Genomic DNA, 14,038 nt, shown 5'->3' with positions numbered 1-14,038 from the left:
ATTAACGCTATGTAGAACAGTTTAAATATTAAGAAACAAAGATGGTAACTAATTATGACTGAAAAACATTAATGAGGTACATAAAAATAATATTGTTTTTAAAAGATATTAACATTTTTTATCAGTACAAAACAAAACTTTTATATAAGTGATTGTACTTAGATGTATAACCTAAGAAAATTAAAAATATTGAAAAATAAGTTCGAATCAATTAGTAAATGTGATGCACACACTCTTGAAAAATATTTCATTTGTAAAATTATAGCACATAATGAGGTATTAAAATTTTTTATTAATGTCATTATTTATTTATAAATGGTTTTAATGAGCTAAAAAACGTGACAACGTTGTAAACTATTATCTTTGTTTTTCAAACGTTGGTAGCACTGTCATGACGGAAATAGTTGTGAAAGTGAGTGAGAGAGACATATTGTACTGATGCGTATCTATAAATGGATAAATAGTAATCTTCTTTACCAACAATAATTTCTTCTTTAGAACGTTGCCATGTTTTTATGTGCAAATGTCAAAAATCTTGTGTTTTTCTACTTTTTAAATTATTTTCTTTGTTATTTAGTCTGTAAGTATATAAAAGCTTAATTATTTATTGAAGCTGACATATTGAACTTCAATATATATTTGAGACAAAAAAAGTTGACATCTGGAAATATCATTTATATGTTTGATAAGAACCGAGTATTTGATTTTTCCATAAGAGACAATGTTAAATAATTAAATTTATAACTTTTAAACTATTCCCACAAAAATTTTCAAACTCTGTGAGGTGTTTATAATATTGTTAGAAACTCATCCCCAAAATTTGAAGAGTTTCTGACATTTTTTATGTGTGTCCCATTCCTCCGCAAAAATATAAATTTTGAAGAAATATTTGCCTAATTTGTTATTACACGTATCAGCAGAAGACCAGTACTGGTATTATAATTATTTGACTGATTTATTTACAAAGCGCTAAGGAAACAAATGCTTAGATAAAATAATTTGTCCTTTATTTATTTTTGCAAATACAATTCTCGTCCAAATTGTCAGGTGAGCAGTTTTTTTCAAGATTAGATTAACTCCACAGATTTAGTCTCCCAAAATGATTTTCCTTAGTAATTATTTCAGCAAGTAAGTTTAATATTGGCAAAAGACTAGCAGATGGTTACAAAATACGCTGACCAAACTTTGGCAGAAGGTTGGCAACTTGTTGGAAATAGGTACATAGTAATTAAGGAGCACGTTTTCAAAACTTGATAAATCCATATTTTCTTATTTCGAGAAAATGAAACAAATAATGACTTTTCTCACATAACCACTAGGGGAGTTTGCTGCGAGTTGGTCACTACTGCGAGTTGGACACCCCTTGATATTTCTAGAAGGCGTAAAGTTTATCCCAGAATTAAAATTGTAAAATGTTTGCCTTATTGATAAGATATATTTATATTTGTTTAAAAAAAAATTCTTGCATTATTTAAGAATCTTATAAAAAAACATTTTTTTCGTGTAAGAATTTTTTTGAAAAGTGGAAACGACGTCTTTTAAGTGTAAATAAAAAGACTAATATTCATTGTTCAAAAAAATTTCGTACATGTATTTTTGGAGTAATTTTCATGCTCTTTAAGATTCAAAAAGAATTAGCTCCATGTATTGTTGCCAAAACTATTTTTGCAGTCTAAAAAAATACTGTCAATTCTGCGAGTTGGACACACCTTTTCGCTGCGAGTTGGTCATGATTTATATGCTGGAGATTTCTTTTGTTTTCAAGTTTAACCTATTTTATGTTTGTAAACATTGCAAAATATTTGATTCGAAATTTATAGTTTATAATGTGTAAAATACAATATATTTTATAAAATACAATATTAGAAAATTATTAGAAAATTATTAAAAAATTGGCTACATTTTGAAAGTTTTTTCAAAAATTAAATTGCCGCCTTTACAGAAGTATAGGTACGATCTCTGGCTTTTGAACAAGACTTTAAACATGTCGATATCTCAATTTAGTGAAAAGTTATAACCGAAAAACAAAACTATGTCCAACTCGCAGCAAACTCCCCTACAGTTAATTTTAAATTAAAAAATTTGTATTAATTAATTTTTATAACAATGTTTTTATATTTAAGACGTTCTGATTTTAATTAAACATTATCATAATTAAGTAATTTAAAGGTTTTGGTAATATTTCTCATAAAAAACATAAAAATTATAAGTCATATTGGTTATGTCAAAAAGTTTTTAAATTGAAAATTCGTTGTTAATAATTTTTTTTTAACATTTAACAGTGACAGGTCAATTTGTGAGGTCTTTAAAATATTAAATTTATGTTTATCTCAATTTTAAAAAAATGGATTTAACAGCTTTTGAAAATTTGCTCATCAATTCTTATTCATTACGAAGTTTTATCGTTTAATAAATCCGAAAGTGTATGGTTAGGGACAAGTAGATATTGTAAAAAATCGGATACTAAAATTGGAATAATTATTTATCTATTTAATAAATTAATGAAAAACTTTTTGGAACTGATTCATCTTATCAAGCTCTAATATTTTCAACAAAAACAAAGTTAAAAGTTATTAAAATTATTAAAATATATGCAAGGGACATGAAAGTTAAAGCTTCCATAGATATGCCCTTATATGAACTTTTAAGGGGTTTTGTAACTTTTATAGGATCTAAAATAGGAAGTTTTCAAAAAAAATGTTTCTCATAAGTTTTAAAATATAATTGATCAAAAGATTGTCCCATCAAACTTTAATTTCTGCATTTTTCCCTATAATTCTTTAATAAATGGATTATTTTTAATGTATCTCATATTTTATTCATTAAGCATTGATACTAGATTTCCATTGATATAACCGTCAGGGTTTCTACAGAACCTGCAAATCATGAAAAAGGTCTAGAAGTTTTAAAAATTTATAATTTTTTCAAGCTTTCCTTCTTTTGGTAATTTCAAAATTTTTCATAATCTTATTATTATCTTATTTTTAGCGCATGCCTTGAGGTAATAAATTTGACATTAATTTAAATACCATGAAAATTATGTTAAAAATTTTACTAGGATTTTCTAAAAAATTACCTAGAAACAGGCAAGAATTTTGAATAAGATACTATTGTGGGAATCTTGACCATCGTAAGGTGTTTCATGCTATAATATCGATGCCTGATCTGGCCCCGATTAGAGCCATGGCAAAATTTTTGCACTTGTAAGCTTGGGGTGATAGGTTACTCCAATCCCGTCAAATTCGTCTCAAAAGAATTTCATCAATATTAAGTTCAAAAATGCATCAAAAAAGGTATAAACAATAAAAATAGACGCCAAGAAAATTTTTAAATTCAAAAACTGAAAAACTACATATAAAGTTTTTTAATTAAGGAAATATTTTTGAAAAATTGCAGCAAGTTTGCTTTAAGCTTGCAACTACCTTGCAACAAATTTGTAGTAATCATTCAGAATTCTATTTTATCCATCCTATAGGTGAGATATTCAAGCTTGCAGCAATCTTTCATGTCAATCTTGCTGCATGCTTGCTGCAAGATTCCTACAATAATATCTAATTCAAAATTCCTGCCTGTATCTAGGTAATTTTTTAGAAAGTCCCAGTAAAATTTTTAACATAATTTTCATGGTATTTAAATTAATGTCAAATTTATTACCTCAAGGTATGCGCTAAAAATAAGATAATAATAAAGATTATAAAAAATTTTGAAATTACCAAAAAAAGGAAAGCTTGAAAAATTTATAAATTTTTAAAACTTCTTGACCTTTTTCATGATTTGCAGGTACTGTAGAAACCCTGACGGTTATATCAATGAAAATCCAGTATCAATGCTTAGTGAATAAAATATGAGATCAATTAATAATAATCTATTTATTAAAGAATTACAGGGAAAAAATGCAGAAATTGAAGTTTGATGGGACAATCTTTTGATCAATTATATTTTAAAACTTATGAGAAACATTTTTTTTTGAAAACTTCCTATTTTAGATCCTATAAAAGTTACAAAACCCCTTAAAAGTTCATATAAGGGCATATCTATAGAAGCTTTAACTTTTATGTCCCTCGCATATATTTTAATAATTTTAATAACTTTTAACTTTGTTTTTGTTGGATATATTAGAGCTTGATAAGATGAATCAGTTCCAAAAAGTTTTTCATTAATTTATTAAATAGATAAATAATTATTCCAATTTTAGTACCCGATTTTTTACAATATCTACTTGTCCCTAACCATACACTTTCGGATTTATTAAACGATAAAACTTCGTAATGAATAAGAATTGATGAGCAAATTTTCAAAAGCTGTTAAATCCATTTTTTTTAAAATTGAGATAAACATAAATTTAATATTTTAAAGACCTCACAAATTGACCTGTCACTGTTAAATGTTAAAAAAAAATTATTAACAACGAATTTTCAATTTAAAAACTTTTTGACATAACCAAGATGACTTATAATTTTTATGTTTTTTATTAGAAATATTACTAAAACCTTTAAATTACTTAATTATGATAACTTTAATTAAAATCAGAACGTCTTAAATATAAAAACATTGTTATAAAAATAAATTAATACAAATTTTTTAATTTAAAATTAACTGTAGGGGAGTTTGCTGCGAGTTGGACATAGTTTTGTTTTTCGGTTATAACTTTTCACTAAATTGAGATATCGACATGTTTAAAGTCTTGTTTAAAAGCCAGAGAGCTTACCTATACTTCTGTAAAGGCGGCAATTTAATTTTTGAAAAAAATTTTAAAAATGTTGCCAATTTTTTAATAATTTTCTAATAATTTTCTAATAATTTTCTAATATTGTATTTTATAAAATATATTGTATTTTACACATTATAAACTATAAATTTCGAATCAAATATTTTGCAATGTTTACAAACATAAAATAGGTTAAACTTGAAAACAAAAGAAACCTCCAGCATATAAATCATGACCAACTTGCAGCGAAAAGGTGTGTCCAACTCGCAGAATTGACAGTATTTTTTTAGACCGCAAAAAATAGTTTTGGCAACAATATATGGAGCTAATTCTTTTTGCATCTTCCCGTGCAAAATATGCCCCACTTTGTCCTATTAAAAACAGGGTTCTGGTCGGGGCCTTGACAGTTTTCCCTATTAACATTTTTTTTTAATAAAGTTTTTAGAATTACTTTTTGTTGTAAAAGCTACTTAACAATGAAGGGCAATCATTATTTTAGTTATTTAATAATTTTTTTATTTTATGGGTTTAACTAGAATTCCTAGCCAGAACCCCAGGTGGGTGTTCATTAGATTTTAGATAGGGTACTGATCAGGGCCTCGACAGTTTTCCTTGTTTAAATAAAGTGTAAAAAAATTAAATCTCTAAAATTACTTTTAATAAAAAATAATGAACAATTGAAGAATACAATTAAAGGAAGTAATTATACTATCGTTTTAATAATTTTTTTATTTTGTGGGTTTGACCAGAATTTCTGGCCAAAACCCCAAGTGAGGTGTTCACTAGATATTAAATAGGGCTCTGATCAGAGCCTCGACAGTTTTCCTCGTTTGAATAAAGTGTAAATGAATTAAGTTTTTTAAAATTAACTTTTTTAAAACAGTTATTTAAGTTAAAAAAGCGTGTTCTTTTAAAACACTTTATAAAATAACATTTAAAAAACGAAAATACATATAATTTTTTTTTCTTTAAGTACAATATTATAATAAAGTTTATTCATTAATAATAACAACTAAATTATAAATAACGCATAATAATAGTTATTAAATAATTAATTATTATACATTTATTTAAAAATAAAAATTATGAATTTAAAAAATAATAATGAATGAACAATTATTAATAAATTATACTTAATGAATTTTAATAATTATTAATTTATAGGATGAATTTATCATTTGGTTTGTATATGTTTTATTTATGGGTGATTCTCCATGAAACCGACAATTTGGTTATTGTTATTTTAGAATTTTTTTTTTCAAAAAAGATAAAAATCATAAGGTAAATTTTAAGTATGATAGTCAAGAATGAAATATCTGTTATGGGCCGGACAAATTGTTTGTAATTTTTGTATTTTTTAAACAAAGTAACTGTTCACGCATCCATGTACCATAATTAGTTGCCATAATTTTGTTGTACTAACAAAATTGATATTTGAACTTATATGAATGTTTTTGTTTAAGGCGTACTTGCGTTTGCGAAGGCAAAAAATGGGCCCCACATAAATATTTTTTTTTCACAGTCATTTTATTTAAAATATTAAAAACGATTTTTGCACCTTAAAGTACATTATAAAAACTAAAAAAAGAAAAAATTGTTTCGTTTTTTAACCGTTATTTACGATTCGTAGAGTGCCCCAAAAATTGTCGATCTCAAATTTGTAAGAGTTTGCGGTGCCCGCATAGAGCCTCTCCTGACTGTCTAAAATCAAAAAAACAAAATTTATTCTTTAGTATACATTAATACCTAGTGGACTAACCTGATGAAATTAAAAAAAAGTAAAAAAAAAACGAAAATGCGGTACTTTTAAAGTCAAAAATTCAAAAGATCAAAATCATCATTTTTTAAAAATTTACTTTAAAAGTACCGCATTTTCGTTTTTTTACTTTTTTTTAATTTCATTAGGTTAGTCCACTAGGTATTAATGTATACTAAAGAATAAATTTTGTTTTTTTGATTTTAGACAGTCAGGAGAGACTCTATGCGGGGCACCGCAAACTCTTACAAATTTGAGATCGCAATGTTTGGGGCCCTCTACAAATCGTAAATAACGGTTAAAAATCGAAAAAAAAATTTCTTTTTTTTGTTTTTATAATGTACTTTAAGGTGCAAAAATCGTTTTTAATATTTTAAATAAAATGACTGTGAAAAAAATATTAAAGTGGGGCCTATTTTTTGCCTTCGCAAACTCAAGTACGCCTTAATTCAGGATTTAAAAATCTAATTCAGGAAATATATGCAGTAATTTATGGTAATTTATAGAAATTTATGGTAATTTATACGGTAATTTATAAAAATTGTGAGGTAATTCATAATATTATTACAAAACATAATTCAAGATTAGAAAAACTAATGCAGAAAATTTATAGTAATTTATGCGGTAATTTATAAATTTTTTGAGGTAAATAAATTTTTTTGAGTAAATAAAGGAAAATTTTAAAAACTAATTTTTGAAATTTATGGAATTTTATAGGGTAATTTATGGAAATTTATGTGGTAATGTATGAAAATTTATGGAAATATATGTTGTAATTTTATAAATTATTTTAAATCATTTATCGTAATTTATTAACATAATTTAAATGAAAATCAATTCTTAGTAACTTTCAGAAATTTGTACGTTAATTTATAAAAATTTATAAAGTAATTAATTTCAAAACTTACTAAAATTATGACAGTCAAAGTAACTTTTATTTGTATAATTTTATTTGGAAACAATTACAAAAATTGTTGTAATTGTACACTTGTTTAAACCACAAGTTCAATGAAAGACAAAAAAGGCTTCACCATGACGCAAAATAAATACTTTTTTTTTAAAATAAATTATTAGCAATTTTCAATCGGTTTCATATTCCTGTCTTTTATATTTACTGAAATAATACGACTATACATTATTTACTAAAAAAATTTTTTTTTTTTTTGATTTATTATGAAATATGCGAAGGCTTCACCATGACGATTCTGTGATTCCCTGCACAAAGTTGACGCTTTGAACGTAAGAAAAATAAAAAAAAATTATAAAATTTTTTTCTGTCGTAGTGAACACTTGAGGGAACTGAATTGTTGCTTGTACTAAAGAATACCGAAATTTTGATTTTATTTTTCTGAAATATTTCAATTTTTTAAAAAGGCTTCACCATGACGCACAAAACTGGGGACAAGAAATAATATCAGAAAAAAATATAAAAAATAATTTTTTTTTTACAACCAATTTTACTCTTTTAATTTTACACACTTAGATATTAAAAAAATGTTATCAATCATTATTTTTATTTCAGAATCTTGCTAAAAATATTTATTTTTGTTTTGTAACTGACCCTGGGGACAGGCTTTACCATGACGATTTGGCTCTTAAATTTGCATTTAAAAAAAATATTTAATCTTATAAATTAAAGTAGCTATAGGTTTTTGTTTGTAATCACCAGAGTTACTTTTTCACGTTGGATTCATTACCATATGTGCAATCTGTTTCTTAAAAAACACTAGGGACATGAAATTGTCGGTTTCCTGGAGAATTACCCTTTTACATATATTTATACTTATATTGTTTAATTTAATATATATATATATATATATATAGTTACGATTAGATTGTACGACTTCTCGTTACCCATTTCTGATCCACTTTGGATCGTGGGATCTTATGTTGTAAATAAATAAATAAATATTGTATATTATATTTATTTAATAATAATAATTATTTTATATTGTTAAAGTAGGATTTCAGAAATTTATTTAATTTGTAAATATTAATTTTTAAAAACTTCAACTAACGTGTCCTTCGGACAAAGAAATTGTAAAGGTAGTGGATTCCCCCTCTACTTAGTTATTGATTCAACTAAGAGGTTGAGAACCCTACTCCTTGAATTTAGAGAAGATAGGATAGTTTTAGGAATAATTAAATCATAAGCAAAAATAAGATTAAACAAATAAGATATATTTTACCCAAAGAAATCCCTAATACAAGTAACTCTAAATTGGTGTGAGTAAAGAGTAATTCTATACTTGTGTATGAAAGAATAGTATGTGTGTGTGTAGTGATGAGTAAGATTTCTATACTCACTGTCTGGTAATTCAATCCTTTGAAATGTTATTCCAATGACTTATTCTGTTCTTTTAGTATTACAGATAGGTTGTTTATTTAAAAAAAACGAGGAAATACCTGATCTAGGTTCACTAGATTGATATTTCGTTTTCCAATTTAGTATTCCTTGGCTCGCGCAAATTTGAAGACTCAAACCCCGTAAATAAAGGTTGTCTTTAAAAGTATTTCAAAAATCAATATTCTTTTTTAAGATATGCTTGGTTTATTTCTGCTGATACTAGATTTTAAAATACACTCTTTTAATTCTTTACGTTTATGCTTTTTTTAAATTCGCTTTATTTCATTAATACTATTTCAATTCTTTCTTTTAATCTTTAGCTCTTTTACAAATTCTTTATTTTTATTTCCTTTTCACTTTATTTTCAATATCTTTTAATTCTTTACTTTTTTAATTATTTTTCACTTGTCACTTTATTGTATTCTTTATTTCGATATATTCCTTTAAAAATCAACCTTTGTTTACTCTTTATTTATTTTCTTTTATTCTCAATTAAATTCACTTTCTTTAAACAAACTTTTATTCAACCGTTAGACTTTCAATACGATTAACATCGGTGACCCCAAAAACCCCTGAGTAATAAATTTCCAGGGAATCTAAACACTTTTTCAATACTTCGTCCGTCATGTTGGATCCGCCATTTTGAATTTTGATAAACTAACCTCAAATTCTTTATCAGTGACCCCAAAAACCCCCGAGTAACAAGTATCAAGCGAATCGAAAGAATTTTCCAATTTTTCAGTCGCCATATTGGATCCGCCATCTTTATTTTTGGAAAACACCTCGAATTTCGAAAGTACTCAACCTAAACTATGTTTGAGCATTAAAATAAGATTTTTAATTTGGTATATCTTGTATTTCTGAATAGAAATACAATGTTAATTTTTACATTTTTGTATTTAATCCGCCATACTGTCTCCGCCATTCAAAAATTATAAAATCCTACTCGGCATTAAAAAGCTGACATTCTTAGCTTTCATTTGACATATAATAAATGTTTTTTTGACGAAACCAAAAATGGAGAGATGGGGTGGCTCTGTTCATAAAGAATGCCCCCTTAATATAACCTTAAATTAAATCTTAATTTAATAAAAACATATGTTTATATTTTAAAAATTATTTTTCTGTTAATAAGATTGTTTAAAAGTTTTTTAATTTTTTAATCTAAGTTTGACGAATTGAATTTTCTAAAAAAAATTACACGTTAATGCCTATAAAAAATTCACATTCTCGAGAAAATCACCTTTAAAATAAGCATAAAATCATTAAAAAGCATTCAGTATTTTAGAAGTTATTAAAATTTTTGTAAAACATTGAAAATTATCATTTTTTAAAAATGTCTAAATAAAATATTTATCAAATGACTTCTAAAACATCTTGATCTATTCAAAATTTAAACATCTTTTAAAACTTAAAAGATAAAAATTTAGTTTCCATACATGATACGTTTTAAAATGTTTTTCATTCTCCTGAAAATGGGTATGGTCTCTAAATTTTAACTGGTAGTGTATATTATATTTTTATTAGAGTTTTTCTTATATTTAATATTGAAATAATATTTATATATATTGCAAAAGTAAATGTGTTCATAATATGGAAATTACAATATTAATAACAGATAGATATTTTCCACCAGTTTATTATATATGTTTACTTATATTAGGGCCTCGATTAGGGCCAAAATAAGTGAAACCGGCCACTTGAAAAATTATGGCAAAACTCGAAGGATTAATTTAAAAAAAGAAAAATCAGTAACCTCTCTTCTATATTATAGAAATTGTGTAGATTTTTCTGCCAAAGTACAGGCGAATTTTTTTTAAAATTAATACTTGGAGTTTTGCACATTAATACATGGTAATTTAATTTTCCCAAAATATTGAGAACATTCTTGAATTTGCAATTGTTTAAAAGAATTGTTAATAACAATTTTAAATTTTCATTTTTTAACAATCCCTTTATTTTATCATTAAAGTATAGACTTTAAGCTTTAATTTAAAAAAATTACTTAATTATCTTTATTTGTTTCAAAGTAATAATAACATGAAAATAAAATGATCCAAAACTTCAACACCAAATTACTTTAATAATACAATGTTTTTTGAAAAAGTTTCACTTATTTTGACCCATTATATTAAAGCATCAAAGATGTTTTTTTTGGGATTAAATTATTATCTGATAAATGATTTATTACCATTTATTAAATCAATTTTAATTAATTGTACACTATCTGCAAAAATTGTGTAAATGTTACATTTTAGTGCTATAAATATTTTTTTCATTTTGCAAAATGTATTAATTAACATTTTCCCGTCTAAGACACTAAAACTCAATATAATTATTTAAAAATTAAACTTAAAAGTAAAATTTAACTAACTTTCTAAAATCATTAAAAAATTCTTGAGTTTGTCTTGTTTTAATAAAATTAATATAATTTTGGAAATACTTTACATGTTTAAATGTTCTTTGGATAAAGCTGAAATAAGCATTCAGTTTATTTTAATACAATTAATGTTTTTTTAAAAATAGTATTTAACATTACAATCTACAAGTAAATATGTAAATAAAAAAGCCACAAGGAAATAAATTTCATGGCGCGAACGAGCAATATTGGGAATATAATTAAAATGAAGAACAACATAACCCACGTTTGGAATTAAGCTTAACTACATTAGCCGAAAGTTTAGCCAATTCAGTGATAATGAGCTTTGGTTGAGCGCAATTCGTCAGCCATATTGGAAGTATATGGAAACCTACCGCTCCTACGGCTCCTACCCAGAAATTTTTTTGACAACATAAATATCAGTTTTGTGTTTTTTTAGTTTTAAAACAGTATTAATTTCAATAATTTACTTTTATATGGTTATAATTTGAAACATACAATTGAAAAAAATTAAAAATCATTTTAGGGTTAGGTTGTCTTTCAAGTAAAATTCAATATCGCGATTCTAGCGATAATGCCAATATCGCTCGCTCGTTTTTGACGAAATGTTTAGCTGTTATGGCAAACAATTTCTCCATTTCAGTTGGACTTTTTTTTCCGTGCAAACATGACAGAATTTTATGTATTAGCCTAACTTAAATGCTTGGCCATTTCTGGTTAAAAAAATATTCAGCTAAAACAAAAAATGTGTCTTTTTCAAAACATTTACAATATAAAATTTTTATTAATTTTTCATTTTTACTCATAGTAATCATAGTAATACAACACTATCCGACTTAATTTTTTTACACAAAAAACATTTTTATAATAAAGTTTAAAAATTTAGATATTAAAAAATTATATTATTTTATTATTATATTATTTATATTAATTTATTTTTAAATTGATAAGAAAATAAAGAATTTTTATAAATTAAAAAAAATTTAAATTTTAGTCAGTTAAGTAATTTTTAGTTTTATTTAAGTATTTCAACATTAAATACTATTATAAAAATACTTTGAAATGAACAGTACAGATGGTCACTCTAAGCTTTAATTTTTTACAAATTTTAAGAATTTAAAGTTAAAAATCAGTAATCAAAATTACTTTTAAAATAAGTCAAAAACATGATTCTGAAACTGGCACTTTATATTATGGCACCTGTTTATTACCTTCAAGACTCTAATTTTGAACTGAAATTAAAAATATTATTTTTTTTGTTTAAAACAACATAAATTTTTTTATAATAAAAAACTGGGTACTTGTTTAAGATTCATTCAAAAACTATTAAACCATGTAAAGTATTATTCTGAAATTATATTAAGTTTTTAATAAAACAAGGACGAGCTCAAGGATTTTTTAACTGATTCTAGAAAGTTATTTAAATTTCTTTACAAGTTTAATTGTTGAAAAAGTAGATAATGTTAGTGACTTAGACGGGAAAGATGTTAATTTTTTATTTGCAATTCTTAATTACAAAAAAGAAAAATTATTTTATATAATTAAAAAGTAGTATTTTACATAATTTTTAAAAACTTACCTCCTTATCCTTATTTTTAATCACAAAAATTTTTCGTCTTATTTTTTTTAATTTTGAAGAGAGAAAAAAACGTGTTCTTCACTTTGCACTTTTATTTTTCTGTATTATATTCTGTATTATATACTGTAAAAATCTGTTAATAAACTGTAACTACTGTAAACTGTAACTACTGTTGAAGCTCTTGTAGACAAAGAAAATAAACCAATAGCAAGCGTCACCGCTACGATTTCTGACCAATGGCGACCGTCATCATCGGTTTTCAGCCAATAGCGACCGTCATCATCGTCTTTCAACCAATCGCGACCGTTACCATGATATTTTCAACCAATACCGACCGACATCATAAAATTTTAACCAATAGCGACCGTCATCATCGGATTTTAACCAATCACGACCGTCATCATCGTATTTCAACCACTCGCGACCGTCATCATGTCATTTTCACAACCAATCACGACCGTCACTCTCAAACTCCAGCCAAAAAAAATAGCTGTTTTTCTATTAAGGATAACTCGTTTGAGTTTTACAAAAAATCGTATCCTGGTTATCTTGCTTTACAATAGTTTATGTTGGAGAGTGATTATGTTAATCTTTCTTAAAAACTAGCCTTACAAATTTTGATATATTTTTCATTTATAGAACATGTTCAAAATGAAATGCGATTTAACATGCCGTATGCCTAAGTTCTTTGATTAAAGTGTTTTTCTACAATGTTTTTATTTTATCGTTGATAAAAATGGTTATACAGGTCAATGTGTTTTTAGTATAATTATACAATTTTAAAAGAATTTTGTCGAATATGACTTTAAACGCTGACAACGTCTTTCACTAGTATCATATAAATTAACGTAACCATGTCTACCTAAGTTGTATTGTATGTGATTGTCATAATGAAATTTTTTTTTATTTTCGAAAAGAGAAAAAAAATTGTGACGACAATTCTGTTGTCATGCCCCCCTTTTAATTAGGCTGACGTCCCTTGGCAGCCATTTCTAAATGCTTTTGTTCTTTCTTTTCTTTCCAATTTTTCTAATTCTTTTCGCGTTGTAAAGATTTGTTATAAATAAAAACAGGTAAATTATTTTTGTGAGTTCTATTTTAGTTTCAAGTTTAGTTTACAATAGAAGCAAAAACAAAACTGGTTTTCGATGGTTTACAAGTTATTTTTGTATTTAGCATGATTAATTTTATTATTTATATAAAAAATATTTTTAATATTTTTGTTGATTTGCATATTATTTTTGTATTTTTAATGACGCATTTTTAAG

At 25.2% G+C, this 14,038-nt stretch overlaps 1 protein-coding gene across 2 annotated transcripts in view; it reads left to right on the top strand.

Annotated features, from left to right (window-relative positions):
- The window catches only part of LOC122498304 (LIM domain only protein 3-like), a 373,628-nt gene that overhangs the window by 252,825 nt on the left and 106,765 nt on the right, over positions 1 to 14,038 (top strand). The window lies entirely within an intron of this gene.

This window comes from Leptopilina heterotoma, unplaced genomic scaffold, assembly GCF_015476425.1.
Source record: "Leptopilina heterotoma isolate Lh14 unplaced genomic scaffold, ASM1547642v1 Lhet_145, whole genome shotgun sequence".
NCBI classification, from domain to species: domain Eukaryota; kingdom Metazoa; phylum Arthropoda; class Insecta; order Hymenoptera; family Figitidae; genus Leptopilina; species Leptopilina heterotoma.
This window is presented reverse-complemented; position numbering and strand designations above follow the sequence as displayed.